Source organism: Helianthus annuus, chromosome 15 (genome assembly GCF_002127325.2).
Source record: "Helianthus annuus cultivar XRQ/B chromosome 15, HanXRQr2.0-SUNRISE, whole genome shotgun sequence".
NCBI lineage: Eukaryota > Viridiplantae > Streptophyta > Magnoliopsida > Asterales > Asteraceae > Helianthus > Helianthus annuus.
In genome coordinates, this window is record NC_035447.2 from 12,661,781 (window position 1) to 12,677,810 (window position 16,030).

A 16,030-nucleotide genomic window follows, 5' to 3' on the forward strand; every position below is an offset into this window, starting at 1 on the left:
AATCTGGCTATGTGGGAAGTGCATTAGACTATGCACAACAAGCTTACGACCCGTATTGGGCCCACTCGGGGGATATGGGTCAAATCATTCAGCAAAGGCGGCCACCCACATTCGGCAATTGGAGTGAACCAAACCAAGTGTTATTTGATCATCAAACTTTTTTGGGTGCTAGTGCGGAAAGGGCTATCAAAAGAAGCTATGATAGGAATGAGCAATTGAACCGCGCTCATAGATATGCCCATGAAGAAGAGATGAATAACCGTTACTTGGATGATCGACAAAGGCGCATGCATGATCAATGGCATGCGGGGCAACCGGTTGTGGGAGATCCACCCGTTGTGGACTACACCACACTTCCACCATATGATGGTAGTGTGTCATACCCCACCCCACCATTGCACCACTCTCAATGGGTGGATCCGCATGCTATGAGTTACCAACAAGCAAATCCAAGTAGTGATCAAGGAAGCAGTAGTGGCGGTGGAGCATTTGGTTTTGGTGAATGGACGGATGTGATGACGTCCATCTTTGGGCCTCCACAGCCGAAGTATTACTAGCCAGGTCGTATTCCGCTCCTTTGTACATTTTTGTATATATGTTTATGTGTTTATGTTTATGTTGCGGTTGGGAGGTTGGGTGGTGTTTGCATTAATATGTTGATGGGTTGTGAGAGTCGGTGGAGTTTCTAAAAAAAAAAAAAAAATATATTTGGGTTTGAGAATATAAGCCATTGGGGATGTTTTTGTTGAAAGCGATCTTTCCCTCAAAACCATACATTGGGACAATGTATCCCAAGTGTGGGGATGGGGGAAATTTTTGAGAAAATTCAAAAATTTTTGCAAATCCAAGCGAAAGTGTAAAATTTTGAACACTTGATATTGTTCCATTTGACACACCGACACCCATCTCTAATCCTTTCTTGGTGAGAATTGAGCCACGCATGATTGTTAGTGATATTACCTTGTTTGAGTGGCGTTGTGTGTTGTGTGTTAATAGAACTTGTGTGTGAATACTTGTTAAATCCTAGAGTCAACATGCTTTTGAAGATGATAGGGGACTTCTAGGATGCCTCGTCTAGATGAGTGCGAGTGTGGGATTTGGGGGGTTGGACCTCATTAATTATATATATGAGCATGGTTGCGAGAAGGGTGGGGGTTTGGACATTTAGTTGCCCATTTTGTGCTTAAAGCCTATCATTTGTTACCCCCTAGTTAGTTACCCAAAAATTTACCCGATTTGACACGGTCTTATAGTATTAGTGGTTGTTTAGTAATTTGTGATTTAGTTATTTGAAAAAAAAAAAAAAAAAAGGGTGATGTTTAGTTGTTTGTATATAGTAGTTAAGTTTGATAGTTGTTCGTTTCATGGTGTAATAAAAGACCGGGTTAAATCCTTCGCTACTACATATATATTCCTTTTCCTACCCTTGCACCTAGCCCCATTACAACCCGTAAGTTTCTTTGATTCAAAAGCATGCTAGACATTGATTAGGAGGCAACTTGATTTTCATACAAGCTTATTGTCGCACACACACATATACGCATTGAGTGGTTTAGCATAATTTGCTAATTTTTCTTGTCACCGAGAGTTTTGTGAGGGGTGTGTCTTGTGGTTCGATAAAAAGCTAGTAAAAGGACGGCACGATTGGTTTGGTTTGCATGATTGGTTGCTTATAGTTAAAAACAGTTTTTGAAGTGGTTGCTTGGGACAAGCAACGGGTAAGTGTGGGGATGTGACGGGTGGTCCGTAGGACAACCCTTAAAAGGCTTAAACATAACGCACATTCTACATTTTATCCGGTTATTTGCGTGAATTAGGTAATCACAAGATGCTATTGATGCAGGTGCTAAAGTGTACAAAATGAGGGTTTAAGGAAGCTTGAAGGATGCTAGAGGCTGGCGTGATCAAAATGTGTGAAAACAAAGGAAAATGAAGGAATCGGAAGCAAAAGATCACTCAGAGCCGTAAGCTACGCCACCAGGCCGTAGCTTACGGCCCCTATAACCCACAAGAAATAAGCACCGTAAAACAGGAGCTATGAGGCGTATGGAACAACTGCTCACCGTAAGATACGGCCACCTGCCGTATCTTACGGCGCTGACTTGAGTCCGGGGCAACACTGATCACCGTAAGCTACGGCAGGTGGCCGTAGCTTACGGCGCCGATCGAACCAAAGACGTAACTGACACATTAAAGAGCATTTTGAAGACACTTTATGATGGCTAATCATGCTAGGTCGGTTACCACTTGAGAAAAACGAGAGGGGAACTATTTAAAGGCACTTGGGGAGCTAGGAAACATATCTTTGGCTTAATCTTTTCACTAGAATTTGGGGAAACAATCTTTGCACTATATTCTTGTCTTTGTTGGTGGTACTTGTGAACTTGGTTTTTATTTCTTGTTTGTCATGATGTTAGCTAAAGCCATGAGTGGCTAGACACTTTGATGACTATCTTGTGGTGAAGGTTTGTTAGACTTTTGTGTTCTTATTTGCATTTCTAGAATATCAATCCTTTTTATTTAAATTGATTGTTATGGTGTGTAATCGATTGTTAGTAACAGGTTGAATTTTATTTTAAACTAATTAGAAACCATACGTTCTTGGTGCCGTTGGCAATCGAGATATCATGGGTATAGTTAGGTTTGGGTAAGGTTTGATTGATCATCGGGTGATAACCTCACGTTCTCGGAATCTGAGTACTTCGTCCCCTTTCATCACTTCAATTGTTTATACATGAACTATGTCTATGTAGTTCTTTCTAGTTAAATGATTAACACAAAAGTTGAAGCAAACCGGATACACAAGATAGTTGTTTATTTCTCAATTGTTTACAATCTCAAATTTTCAGTTTGCAAAGTAGTTAATTAATCTTAGTTTTTAAAATCAATCAAAATCCAAACAACTCTTGAATTTTACTTTTTCTTGCAATTAGTTTAATTTAGTTAACTTAGAGAAGCAATTCAAATAGCACATTTTCCACAAACTCCCTGTGTTCGATACCCGCTTACCACTATTTACATAGTTGTTTTTGGGATTAAATTTGCGTGACCACGACATCACGTCATATATATACAATATGTACCGCATATCTTTCAATTCTATCAATTCATATTTTATGAACAAGAAAATTCTGTCAAACCCTAGAACATACAGCGGATATCCAACATAGTGGTATCAGAGCACAGCGTTCGAAAATTTCCATCAACAAAGACAACCGAAATATACATCAGACGTCATGAATCAAACGCAGGGGGTTCAAACTCAAATTCCAAAACTCATCGGACAGAATTATTATCACTGGCATATTCAGATGAAAGTATTACTGGAACAAATCCCTATCAAGAATTGGCAACAAATCCCTATTATTATTATCACAAGAATTATGGGGCATAGTCGAAGACGGTTATCAAGAATTGGCAACAAATCCCTCGGATGAAGCCACTGCAGTCTATCGAGATTCTATCAAGAAAGACAAGCGGGCACTACACATAATATTTCAATCGGTTAACGAGATTGTATTCGAAAGAATTGCCATGGCCAAATCGTCAAAGGAGGCCTGGAGTATTCTGCATAAATCATACAGAGGAGAAAATCGGGTAAGAACTGTAAAACTACAAACTCTTAGATGTGAATTTGATACGTTAAAAATGAGAGAGGAGGAATCTGTTGAAGATTATTTCAATAGAATAACCTTAATAGTTAATCAATTAAGAATGAACGAAGAAAAGATTAGCGAACAGAGAATTGTAGAGAAAATTCTACGTAGCATGACTCGAAATTTCGAGTCTGTAGTAATTACTATCGAAGAAACGAAAAACTTAGAAGATGTAACCACTGAAGAACTGATGGGAATACTACAATCCCATGAATTACGTATGAAACGGTATGATGACACACCAATCGAACATGCATTTCAAATTCAAAGTGGTGGGCAAGATAGGTTTCGACAAAATCGAAACGATATAGGAGTAAGGGGACGTGACAGAAACAAGGGACGATATATGAGTACTATCAGATGCTATAATTGTCAAAAGTTGGGTCACACAGCCAAGTTCTGTAGGAAGAAAGACGATAATGCGAACGGTGATAACGTGTTAATTCATCAAGAGAATGAACCGGAGGAAAAGGAAGATACCATGTTCATGATTTTTAACATGGAAGAAACTGTTAACAAGGATTGTTGGTATTTAGATAGTGGATGCAGTAACCACATGACGGGAAATAAAGATCTGTTCGTTAAAATGGATGAATCTTTAAAGAAGGAAGTAAGAACTGGAGATGACAAAAGATTAGAGGTGTTAGGCAGCGGAGAAGTCATAATCAGAATACGAGGACAAAGCAAAAGAATACCGAATGTGTTCTACGTGAAAGGTTTGAAACATAATCTCTTGAGTGTGGGACAACTTGTGCAGAAAGGTTATAAAGTTAAGTTCGAGAAGGAATACTGCACAATACAAGACGCTAAAGATGAAGTCATGGGCACCATAAGAATGACAAACAACAAGATGTTTCCACTCAACCCTGAAAATGATCTGACATTAGCCTTGAATATGACAACAAGAGAAGTTTCAACACTTTGGCACAAACGATATGGACATGTGAATTTAGACACATTAGTAGAAATGGGAAATAAAGAGTTAGTGTTTGGACTGCCGAAGATATTAAGAGATAACAACATATGTGAAGGATGTGTATCAGGTAAACAAGCAAGGAAAACCTTTCCGAATAAAGCTAAATGGTATGCAACCAAACCTCTCCAACTAATTCACTCGGACATCTGCAGTCCAATGAGAACAGAATCCATCGGTGGGTGCAAATATTTTATTACATTCATTGATGATTTCACAAGAAAAACCTGGGTTTATTTTCTTAAATTCAAGTCCGAAGCCTTGAACTATTTCAAGTTATTCAAAGCATTGACTGAAAAACAATCAGATCATGTAATAAAGACGTTAAGGACAGACCGTGGAGGAGAATATTGTGGAAGATTGTTTCAAGAATACTTGAAAGTGAATGGAATACATCATCAACTCACCAACAGCTACTCGCCCCAACAGAATGGGGTAGCAGAGCGTAAGAATAGAACGTTAATGGAACTAAGTCGAAGTATGATGAACATAAAGAAATTACCCAACAAGTACTGGGCTGAAGCTATAGCATGTGCTACATACATATTAAACCGAACAGTTACTAAGACAAGACCCAATTTAACTCCTTTTGAGGCATGGAATGGACGTAAACCTAATGTAGAACATTTCAGAGTCTTCGGAAGTATAGCCTATGCTCATATACCTAAACAACAGTGGAACAAACTGAATGACAAGGTCGAAAAAATGATCTTTGTTGGATACAGTGAGAACAGCAAAGGGTATAAGTTGTATAATCCATTAAACAATAAAATCACTATAAGCCGAGACGTCACCTTTGATGAGAATAAAAGATGGGCAATGAACTCAAAGCCGTCCGATGCTTCACACATTATTATTGAGGATAAAGAAGAATTTACCAAGTATGATGACATGAACCAGACAACTTCAGATGATCATAACCTGCCGGTGTCTGAACCAAACCAAGATACATCAAGCTCTGCTGGTGAAATGAGATCTGCAGACATGAGTTCAGAAGTTCCATCTGGAACAGATACGAGATCTGCAGACATGAGTTCAGAAGTTCCATCTGGAACAGATATGTCACAACAGCAGATACAACATCAGCTTGATAACGAAGACTCCTCGACCGATTCTGAGAATGAAGAGATTAAAACAAGAAGCATTAATAATATTTATAGAAATACAAGGCCCCTAACTGATAGTGAAGTACTGCAGAAATACAATGAAAGGCAAGTGGTCAACTTCGTACTTTATGCTAATACTGATCCAACCACCTATGAGGAAGCCAGCAAAGATGCCAAATAGATCGAAGCCATGAACAAGGAAATGGAATCCATTTACAAGAATCAAACCTGGGATCTAGTGGACCCTCCAATAAACCAAAAACCTATAGGAGTTAAATGGATATATAAGACTAAGTATGATGAAAAAGGCAATATAGACAAATTTAAGGCAAGGCTGGTAGTGAAAGGATACAAACAAAAGTTTGGGATAGATTATCAAGAGGTATTCACTCCGGTAATCAGATTTTAGACGGTACGTTTAGTGCTGGCTCTAGCGGCTCAAAATGATTGGTATCTTCATCAAATGGATGTGAAAACTGCGTTTTTAAATGGAGAATTAAAGGAACAGGTGTATATAGAACAACCACAAGGATATGTTAAACCGGGGGAAGAAACAAAGGTGTGTCATCTAAAACGAGCATTGTATGGTCTAAAACAGGCACCAAGGGCATGGTATAGTCGGATTGATACATATTTTATACAACACGATTTCAAAAAATGCACATATGAACATACCTTATATACCAAGGACGTTAAAGAAGGAAAGTTGGTGATATACCTATACGTAGATGATTTGATTATAGCCAGTAGTTCCATGAAGCAAATTACTAGCTTCAAGGAGGAAATGAAAAAGGAATTCGAAATGACGGATATGGGTAAACTGCATTATTTTCTTGGTATGGAAGTACTCTATGAGAATGGTAACATAATCTTATCTCAAAGGAAATATATGAGAAACTTACTTGAAAGATATAGAATGACTCAATGCAATACTGTCTCAACTCCAATGGAATATGGTCTCAAGTTATCTAAGGATGATCCAGATGAACCTGTGGACGGAAGTAATTATAGAAGTCTTGTTGGTAGCCTGATGTATTTGACTAACACAAGACCTGATATTATGTTTGCTGTAAGTAAAATAAGTAGATTCATGGAAAATCCAAATAAAAGTCACTGGGAAGCTGCCAAACGTATTCTCAAGTACATCAAAGGAACTCTGGATCAAGGTGTCACTTACTCTAAAGGAGGGAAACAGAAGCTAGTGGGTTATAGTGACAGTGATTATGCGGGAAATCTAGATGATAGTAAAAGTACATCCGGATATATCTTTCATTTAGGTTCAGGACCTATATCATGGCAGTCGAAGAAACAAAAGGTTGTTGCTCTCTCTTCAACAGAAGCCGAATACATGGCACTAACTCTAGCAGGATGTTAAGGAATATGGTTAAAAGGAATTCTGGATGAACTGCAAGAAAAAACCAAATATTCAATACCTATATATTGTGATAACAAATCTACTATCTGTTTGGCTAGAGATCCGGTATACCACGGTAAGAGCAAGCACATTAGAGTTAAATATCACTTCATCAGGGACTTAATAAAGAAGGAAGACGTAACTGTATTGTTATGTGCAACTAAAGACCAGTTGGCTGATATCATGACCAAAGCATTGCAGCCGAAAGACTTTCTTCGCTTAAAGATTTTACTGAACATGATGCTGCACTGATCTAGCTTACCGGAGGGTGTTAGACATATATTTATTAAATTTATAAGCTAGATATGTTACCTGTTATTAGTAATATTTCCTATTATTATTTAACCCTAAGTTTCGGCAGTTACAGCCGATCCATGTATCTGTATATATACAACATGTACCGCATATCTTTCAATTCTATCAATTCATATTTTATGAACAAGAAAATTATGTCAAACCCTAGAACATACAGCGGATATCCAACATAGTGGTATCAGAGCACAGCGTTCGAAAATTTCCATCAACAAAGACAACCGAAATATACATCAGACGTCATGAATCAAACGCAGGGGGTTCAAACTCAAATTACAAAACTCACCGGACAGAATTATTATCACTGGCATATTCAGATGAAAGTATTACCATTCTCATAGAGTACTTCCATACCAAGAAAATAATGCAGTTTACCCATATCCGTCATTTCGAATTCCTTTTTCATTTCCTCCTTGAAGCTAGTAATTTGCTTCATGGAACTACTGGCTATAATCAAATCATCTACGTATAGGCATATCACCAACTTTCCTTCTTTAACGTCCTTGGTATATAAGGTATGTTCATATGTGCATTTTTTGAAATCGTGTTGTATAAAATATGTATCAATCCGACTATACCATGCCCTTGGTGCCTGTTTTAGACCATACAATGCTCGTTTTAGATGACACACCTCTGATACCACTATGTTGGACATCCGAGATATCATCACCATCTGCATATGTGTGATCATTTGCAGCGGAAAAGGCAACATAATTTGCAGACATGATGAACACGAGTATGCAGAACAAGAAAGATTGAAAAACGAATACTTGATGGACACTTTCAGTTTGGAGGGAAAATGTCTTGGTAACCGGCAAATGTTTGCCGGTATTACATAATATACATCACTTATGGCGGTTGGATTTGACGAGTAACTACCATATAATTTAGTTTGAATATAATTACCCGCTTATCCTTAAACCGCTTATCATACTTGTCCTAATATACTAGTTATCAGTTTACATATCATACATATACATAATACTCGAATAATTATACATAACATAACTAAAGTTTAACTAAGTTAGATATGTACGTATTTCCAACAGTCTTTGATGGAGACACTGGAGAGTGAGTGATGAGTGAGAGAACACCGCCGCAAACACTTGATCATGCGTGCAGACTTGAATCCCATGATGTGTATCGTGTGCGTGATGGATGAATGTGTGTGGAAATATTTTTTTTTATAATTCAAAAAATAAAAAAGTGAGTGATGGAATGTGATGAGTGATGACCATATTGCATGTGTGATAGAGTGAAATGTGATGAAGCGAGGTGCCAAATAATGGTTGACTATGGTGTGTGATGCAGTGTAATGAGTGATGACCACTCTATGTAACCTAAAGGTGACCTTTGACACAACACAAATATATTCTCGCGAGATAACATTTTTTTGTTACTATATTTTGTCAAAACTATAATTCCAACCAATTATTTCAAATTTAGTTCATTGTCATGATGTGTTTCCTTACAACAATCATCTAATACATCAACAAGTATTTCACAAGGTCTGATTAGTCCGTTACTTATCAATAAATCAACCATTCAATATAAGTGTCTGTGTCAAATTGGAATGGTCCCCTTGCTCCATATTTGCACCCATATATATATAAGTGTTTCATGTGACCCATGCCAAATTGAGATGGGTCCAATATTTACATTCAATGATTGCAACCAGTTTGCAATTCTACACATATACAAGTAAGCAAGAGACTCTATCCATACCCATTATCCAAGTACACCATGGTCCATACACCTAATCGTATCCCTTGGATACTAAATTTCCTTATAGGTAGAAGAAGTCAATATACCTAACGATTAAGATTGATTTAAACTGATTAGATCAGTATTCTAGAGCTAGCTTAGAATTAAATGAATAAAGACGTAAATTATTCAAATCAAATATTCACACGTCTTTTACAATAAAAAATGAAATAATTTAAAAATGCTATAATTCGGGAAAAACCATCAAGTTCGAAATTAGGGCTCCGGAATATGGAATTCGGGTATGTTAGTTGGGTCAAACCGCCCATGGGCGTTTGTCACATGACGTAGCTGGTTGATACATTTCCATCCAGTACTTATGGGCCTTGTAAACATAGCATAAGTTATGTCCTTGTGTTTTTATCATATTTGTCCCTATAAAATTGATCCATGAGTCCAATACCCGTTGGGTAAGCTTCAACCCCTCCCCGAGCTTTTAGGAGTTTCTAGCTTTAAGCTTTTAAGAAAAAGCTCCTACTCAATAAAAGGTCTTGTTTGGTTGAAGGAGCTTTAAGCTTTTAGGTTAGGAGCTTAAAACTTTTGGTTGAACGCTATTACTAGTAGCGTTTAGAAGGAGCTACAAGCTTTTAGGAAAAAATGACTATTTTAACCACTAAAAATAAGGAACTTTTTAATACACCAACTTTCTAAATTTTTAGTTATGTCCATTTTGGTCATTTTATACATTTTATTAAAAGCTCCAGCTACTCTACCAAACACCAAATATATCTAAAAAGCTACAGCTACTAGCTACAGCTACCAGCTTCCAGCCACCAGCTTCCAGTTTTCAGCTACCATCCACCAGCTACTTTTGCCAAACATACCCTAAAGTAATTAAAATTAAGCTATACATTCGCATACGCATACCATATCGATAAACATGTATCTTCTATTCCCTTGGCTTGTTGTAATCCGTATGTAGGTTCTCCAAAATTATTCATAATCAAATAGTGGAAAGGAAATATATAGGAAACCGAAGGAAAATAATCATAAATATACGTCCTTAACTACTATACTTGATATCAATACTATGTGCTGTAGGACTACTATTACCCCACTCAAGTAATAACCCTTCTTAACTCCATCTAAGTGCCACATTACTTATTTTCCCTATTTCACCTATTTCACTCTATCCCACTCTCAGGAAATGGTTTAATCCTGTTAACTTCATTTAAACCTATTTTGTACTGGTTTTTGGTTAAAAAAAAAAAGAATAATTAATTTAGTCTCTTAAATCCGGTTAACATATAACCTCTTTAATTCCCCTTAACACAAGGATCGAGGGAGTGGTTTGCAGTACCGATTAACATGTCATGTCATCGTTAGCACCCAATATGTTAGTGTACAGTCCATGGCCTTAACATCCGGTTAACATATAACCCATTTAATGCCGCTTAACACAAGGAGGGAGTGGTTTGCAATACCGGTTAACATGCCATGTCATCGTTAACACCCAATATGTTAATGTACACTCCATGAAAGGTCATTCGATCTGGTTGTAAGTTGAAACCGATTGACGTTGTTGATCCAAGACATTTGAAGCTAATACATATATGTATATTGTTTGTTACGATGTTTTTCTTCATCAATATAAATCTAGACGTACACGCCAAGGGGCACATATCACATCTTTTATTATCAATGAATACAACAATAATAACATGGTAGGTTGAAAAATAATCAAGTAGAAAGTACACGTTTAGATCGATTAAAGCATCACAAGTATAAATCTACCACTATTAGCAAGTGGCTAGAAAATAGACAAGACCTCTAATATTATTAATTAATAATTTTTATTGCAATCTACTTGGTTGGATAATTTCGAAATGAATTCAGCATCGATCTTTCTCCATCCAAATATCAAGATGCTACAAGTTGAACACATACCAATGGAGTATGGCGGTGCGACGGGAATTAATTTGAATAATAATAAAAAAACTAAGAAACATAAATTGAATTTAAAAGTTGTGTAAGCAAGCTCCACCAGAAGCTAGCTCATTTAGTAAAGGATTATGTATTTTAAAGATGTTTCAGGGTATATTTTAAAATTATTGATGTAATAGAGTAGAAGCAAATGTTGCCTTTAAAAAAAAAGGAAAATGTCACAGAATAATAAACAAGTTTCAAAAGTGTTCTAATTAGGTCACTCGTATCATTTTTATCCCAATTAAAAAGCTTAACATTCAAATGAAGCCAAAGTTACCCCTTAAAAAATTGTGAAAACATACATAAACATAAATGCAAGCTTTGTTTGTGTGAAAATGAGCATTAAAAATACCAAATTAAATAAAAGTATATTATATGTGATCCGCCTTGATTTTAAATAAAATTTATATTAGAAAAGAGATAAAAATACGCACATGTCAACAGTATACTTAGAATTTAAGATAAGATTATACTGAAAAAAGTAAATATATATTATATATATTTGAGCAAACTCGCTTTTAAATAAAAGCTATAAAAGTTATATTCTAAAACTTATAAAGAAAAAACAAAATATGTCTAAAATTGATTATAAATGTTAAATAACTAGGTTATTACACATGTGATATACGGGTTAAACTAATATCTTTTGTAAATAGATGTTTTAAGTAAAAGTAGAGAGAACATTGAATAAAAAATAAAAGTTGTAGTTAGATTAACACTTATAAAACTAAAAATGTAAAACTACTTCGTAACTCTCTAAATACCTCTGTTGTATACAACAATTGTTGTTTTATTTATCACACTGTCATCTCTATTATATATTAGCAGTTTAACTTCGTTTTAAATGCTAGTTCTTTCACATGCAACGTTAAAACAAAGATCAATGGCCACGATTTTGTCTCTCTAAGATCGTGGGGTACGGTGGGGCTTGGGTTGGGCATTGGTTGACACGTGGAATGGGAAAAAAAACCACGCCCACAGGGTATGGTGGGGCTTGGGTTGGGGGCATGAGTTCACACATGGCCATTGAGAGCCCGCCATGTCACCTTGCTAGCCCGCCCCACGCCCGGCTTCAAACCCACGCCAAAGGGGCCACGCCCAAACCCAAGCCCCAACCCAAGCCCCCGGGGTGGTGGCTTGGGCGTTTTACCCCAACCCAAGCCCCATACCCCATAGCCTAAGGAGTAAGCAAATAGTTAACTAATTGCACAGGCTATAATATAGCCTAGTGTCATTTTTAAGGTGTGATATCGATAAGGTTTAAAGACCATTAGGTCTTGAGTTCAATTTCTTAAAGGGTTTTTTTTTTTACATATTTATTTGGTTTCCTACTGAATTGGTGTATATGCATTATAGCCTAGTGGAGATGGATGTGATCGGGTGATTCTATTGGTGGCACAATGATACTCAAGTGATCCGTCAATGATCCAATTTATCAAATAAATAAATAAATCATTAACTAATTTACACATTCTTCAATTTAAATTGGCTGCTTCGCAAGTACTGAATGGTTAAGTATTGAACTAGCAAGAGCTCTGAATCATTAAATGCTGAATCAGTAAGAGGTCTGAACAATTAATACCCAGTATAATGCTTAACCATTCAGAGACAAATGTCTGACAAATTCACATTATAGGTTTTAACCATTCAGACTTAAGTATAATGTTTAACCATTCAGAGGCAAATGTCTAAACCATTCAGATATCTAGTCGCGAAACAAACAGTCTAAACCATTAAATATTGAATTAGTAACATCTATCAACCATTAAGAACCTCACTACTCTAAATTTGTTTCTTATCTATTGTATGAGTACCAGAACCTTCAACGAGTAGAAAAGAAACACTTTCCCAACACATATTAAAAAATATAATAATTAATATACACGATCAGAATTTATATTTTAATTTCGGATGATAGAACTACTAAATGCGGTCAATAATATACATTGCTTTTAGTTTATTTTATACAGAGATAAGATAAAGAGTTAATGCATGCATGCATGCACACAATCCGACGAAAAACAATCCTATGGCTATCACCACGACTACGACTCTCATAAATTCTTTCAAAGCCACCATCAACGTCAACCATTTCTCAACATAAAGACCATTGAATTGAATCGATTTGCTTACTCCATAATCAAACACGATCGAGATGCTTCCAGAATAATCGTTTCAAATACGGGTCGGCTCAAAACCTAAAAGTGCGACGTATACAAGATATTTTTAGAAATTTCAGTTTCAAAGAATCGCCGGCCAATACCCCAAATTTAGAAATTTAGATGTTATTTCTTTCTCGTTTAATTGTGGCGGATACATGACTTTTTTTTGTATGGAAGGACACAATACGAGTCGGCAAGAGGAGAACATTGGCGGACCTACCCTTTGGCCAAAGTGGGTGGCCGCAACCCTTGAAAAAAGATTAGTGTATATTTTAGGCAAAAAAACCCGACCGCACCCCTTAAAAATATGGTTGAATACCTTATCTGCACCACCAACAAATAATTTTTGGGTCCGCCACTTGATGAAAACCAATATAAATCAATTTATACAAACAAAACAATCATTACACTTATATAAGAGGGTAAAAAATATGTACCTTGTTTTATTTTATGTAAAGACATCAATTTACCAAACGATCAAATCACCAACCCAAATGTACATTAGCAATTAAATCTGTAGTAAAATCAAGTTATCAAGATTTCCAGAGATGAAAAAAAAAATAACTAATTAAAGAGAATTCAAGATTTCAAGACTTACTACCTTAGCCAGTGGTCGAAACTTTGATTAGTGGCTTGGCGTGTGTTTTGTAGGCGGTCGGAGGCAGTAGAGAGACAATTCCGATGGGCTAACGGGCGATGGCCAGAATAGATGAGCGAGAGGCTGCCAGGCACGGGGATTGAATCATGTTCCTGGTTCAAACTTCAAAGTACAAAACAATGTTTTAAAAACCGGGTTTTAAATCATACTGGCGTGGGCTCTGAAATGGTTCAAGCGGGTTGTACCAGGCCGTTCAACCGGGTTACCGGATAACCGTATAATTTCATAAAATACAAATTCATCACAAACCACAATCTATTCTCAATTAGGAAGTTACGTAACTGATAATGGTTTTATCTAAAAAACAACTATTTTGAAACGAAAGCCACTAGGTTAATTACATTGGACGAGGTGAGAAACAATTAACAACGATGCAATATTGAAATGGAAGACACTAGGTTAATTATCGAAAATATGAAATGTTAGTATTATCTTAATATCGTATTTTATGAAAATAAAAAAAAACAAATTTTAAGATAATGCAAACCGGTTCAACGGTTTGAACATGTAAAATCGGATTTTATTGTATTCATATTTTACCGGCCATTATCATAGCGAACCCGTATCCGGTTTAATTGGTTCAAACAAAACAAGTAGATAATTGGGTCTTTCAAGTTTCAACTTGGGCACTTGGGCCTTTACACTTGGCATTTGGACTAAAATTAGTAAACCAAAAAATTGTTATCTACACATGCCCACCATCCAGAGACCAGGCTACAACCAAAGTGGCTTAACCAGTACATTTAGTAATGTATTAATTTATGTCAAAGATTATGTAGCAAGGTGGGTTAACCACTACACTTAGTAATGTATTAATTTATGTCAAAGATTATGTAGACGTGTAATAACGTACTAATAAGTCATATAACCATGGTTGTAAAACAAGGTTTACAAGACCGAGTACTCCTCGAGTAGTCGTTACAAGGTAGGCTGCCGAGGCGACTTTCTCTAAATCCGCCTAATTACTCGGGATCGATCAAACGTGGTCAACCTCGGCCAAAATCGTATCTAGTAGGTCAATTCAGGCCGAGTTTGACTTAAAAAATAAAAACATAATTTATATGACTATCATATTAAATAATGAATATCATTTTCACGTATTTTGTTATAAATATTAGTAAATTTGTGTTACTAGACATATATTTAATTTCCGACAACTAATTTCTTTATAATTTAACATGTCCGAGTACTCTCCGATTACTCTCCGCCTATGCCGAGTACTCTCAACTTCTCGGTCGACCGACTAGGGAGCGCCTAGCGACTTTTACAACCATGCATATAACTGCAATTATTACTTTACTATATATTAATAAATGAATTGAAATAAATAGTGATTTTAATATTATAATAATAGTTATTTTCTTTACTTTCTAACTTTAATCCTTTTTTTAATATTAGGGGTTGGGATAAGCTTGGTGTCAACCGGTATCGAACCAGTACTGGTATCGAAAATACCGGGACGGTCCTGTTCGGTATCAGTACATGAAGGTAAAAACCGGCACTAATAAAGAAAACGTCAAAAGTTGGTGCCGAATTGATATTGGAAATCTTTTGGTTCGGGAAATTCAGTGCTGCTACCCGATACCATTTGCTCATCCCTGATCACGGTTACCGTACGAACAACGGTATCGTACAACTTTTTTTTTGTTGATTTTCTTCAACTTTTAATTTTTTCTTTTTTTAGTTTCAGGGGTAGGGATGAGATCGGTGCCAACCGATACAGAATCAGTACTGATACTGAAAATACCGGTTACAGTACCGGTATATGAAGGTAAAAAGCGGTAGTGAACCGGTACCAGGAGGGCCAAAAGTCGGTACCGAATTGGTACTTAAGATCTTTCGGTTCCGCAAATTTGGTACCGGTACCCAGAACAATTTGCTCATCTTTGACCACGGGTTTCATACGAACAACATCGTTACCATACAACTTTTTTGGTTGATTTTCTTTCGGTTATCTTTTAGTGTTTTTTTCTACATTTTCTTTTTATTTGTCAGCAATTCCGTTCGCAACACGCTTGTAGTGATTTCAAAACACATGTAAACACAAACTAAATAACAA